This window comes from Phoenix dactylifera, chromosome 4 (assembly GCF_051530095.1).
Source record: "Phoenix dactylifera cultivar Ajwa chromosome 4, Ajwa_hap1_PhDact_Kaust_v1.1, whole genome shotgun sequence".
NCBI lineage: Eukaryota > Viridiplantae > Streptophyta > Magnoliopsida > Arecales > Arecaceae > Phoenix > Phoenix dactylifera.
This window is the reverse complement of record NC_143193.1, coordinates 24,833,273-24,835,747: the sequence shown is the minus strand read 5'-3', so window position 1 is coordinate 24,835,747 and position 2,475 is coordinate 24,833,273.

Genomic DNA, 2,475 nt, shown 5'->3' with positions numbered 1-2,475 from the left:
CCACTGAAGGGTATGTTTGGATTTGTCCAATACATTCCTCATCTTCCGGGTAGATATGATACGTTGCTAGACGTCAATCATGTCTTGTGGGTTGATCGGATCAAAGAGTTTGATTAGATCAAAGCATCAGAAAGGTTCTGATTGCTAAGTCAGGTTTAGCACTAAATTGAACCTAAATTGGATTAGAGGTATTCTAATCAGGTTAGGTCAACTTGCACCTGCACCTACTGCTGGCTAAGATAAGGAACCCAATGGGTCACACACAAGGGAATTGATCAAGGGCGTAATTGGATTAGATCATGTTTGCAAGATGAACATGCTAGCACGTGTTGCAAATCCTAGCTCCTGATTCAAATTAAATTCGAATATGATTCTTAGATTAGGTTGATCTAATATGATTAGATCATGACCTAATATGGGTTAGCCAAGAGTTGAAACCCATTTGGCTTTAATTAGACCTGATTTGATTAGGTTTAATGTTTTCTTTAAGTTGGTTAAACCCAATTGGATTGGGTTTGATAGGGCCTTCACTTCTAGACCATTGGATCGCTTCCTGGATGAAGGATCTGATCCACTGGTTGGCGCCTTCATCTGGACCATTGGATGGCTTCCTGGATGAAGGATCTGGTCCACTGGTTAGCGCCTGAATCTGGACCACTGGATGGCTCTCTGGATGAAAGATCTGGACCGTTGCTCAGCGCCTGAATCTGGACCACTGGATGGCTCTCTGGATGAAAGATCTGGACCGTTGCTCAGCGCCTGAATCTGGACCATCGATGATGGCATCTTGCTTCTGGACCATTGGATGGCACCCTGGATGATGATGCCCTGATCTGGACCATTAGATGGCGCCTAGATCTAGATCATTGGCTTTGGTTCACTGCATTTGGGCCCTTGGATCATCAGGATTTAAGAGGGAGATGTGAGAAAGAAGTTGATACACCCTTCTCCTTAGCACCCCATCATGATGGGATGCATCTCTTGGCACATGCCTCATCATGATGAGGTGTGTGGATGGGATGCATCCCTTTATGATGCATCCCTCCATCTCTTATAAATAAGGAGGTGCCTTAGGGTTCTAAAGATCATCCAAGAAAAAGCCTCTCCTTCTCTCTCCCTTATCCCTTCTTTCTTACAAGCCTCTCTCTTTTGTCCTAACCCAAGACAAGAGGGTCTTCTTTAGGACGAAAAGGCTAGTGAATGTTTTAGAGGTAGAAAGGAAGAAGGAAGTGAAGGAAAATCAGCCAATTAAATCCTTTGGAAGGATTGAACAATTAGAATCAAGTTTTGGTGGAGCTAGATTCTTGAACCCATTCCTGTGTGGATCAACATCGGAGGGTGAACATTTGGGCACCTTAGGACATCTTCAGATATATTGGATATAGCGTGATAGGTATTCTTCTATACCAAAATTATATTTTCTACATTATTTGGTTATACTATTAAGGTGATCTTGGCTTATTAAGGTTTCATATAATGGGTTTTATAAGAAAATTTTATAATCCCGTATCTTCCGCTGCGCCCTAGGGCACTGGGAAACCCCAACAATATGCTTAGTGAAATGCTGAAATATATGATTGATATATGATATGATATGTAACAAAATGTCATGATATAAAATTTTTCATATGAAGATATGTTGAAGCATGTTAATTGATTCAATCAATTGCTTATGATTTATACATGCTATGAGATAGCCATGATGCATGATAGTTTATTTTAGACATGTTAAATATATGTTACAATTAAAAGAATGTGCTAGAGACCAGTTAGCCCTCAATAAAAATTATATTAAGTCATAGTGTTGAAAAACTTTGGGCTAACCCATTCTAGAACAATTAATCTAATTGGTGTCTAAGAAAAGCACTAAAGGTGGTTCTCTAATTAGGACCTTACTCTCTGAGTAAGGGGAGCCTCCCACCTGCTTACCTGATCAATTGTTTGATTGCCTATTATGGATAAGTTTAATATTGATATAATACTATTAATAGCCTTCCTTCATGCCTCGACATTATTATGTCAAGATCCATGCTAGTTTGTTGTGCAACCACAAGACTTGCTATAGGGACTGATTTTATATTGTCTTGGTGCATTAAGATGCTTATGGAATATTTTAAGATATTGCTTTGTTGTGCAACCACAAGGGCAATATTATTCGAATATGACTATATGAAAATGAAGGGTTTGACTTAACTAAAACATTATTGTTTGTTGTGCTAACACAAGGCAATAAGTGTTTTAAGAGGACAAGATAAAGTTGAGAATTGCATGAGATACAATTGGAAAGAGTTTCCAACCATTGAACTCATAAGGGTTTGTTGTGTAACCACAAGACTTTTATGAAGAATTAGGATCTCAACCCTACTAAGAAAAATTAGATTTTCTCGTTTATCATAGGAGAGGGTTATGATATTCGATAAAATAGTGGGAGTAACAATTAGATAAAGTCCTAGTCTAATTGTATATATGTCATCA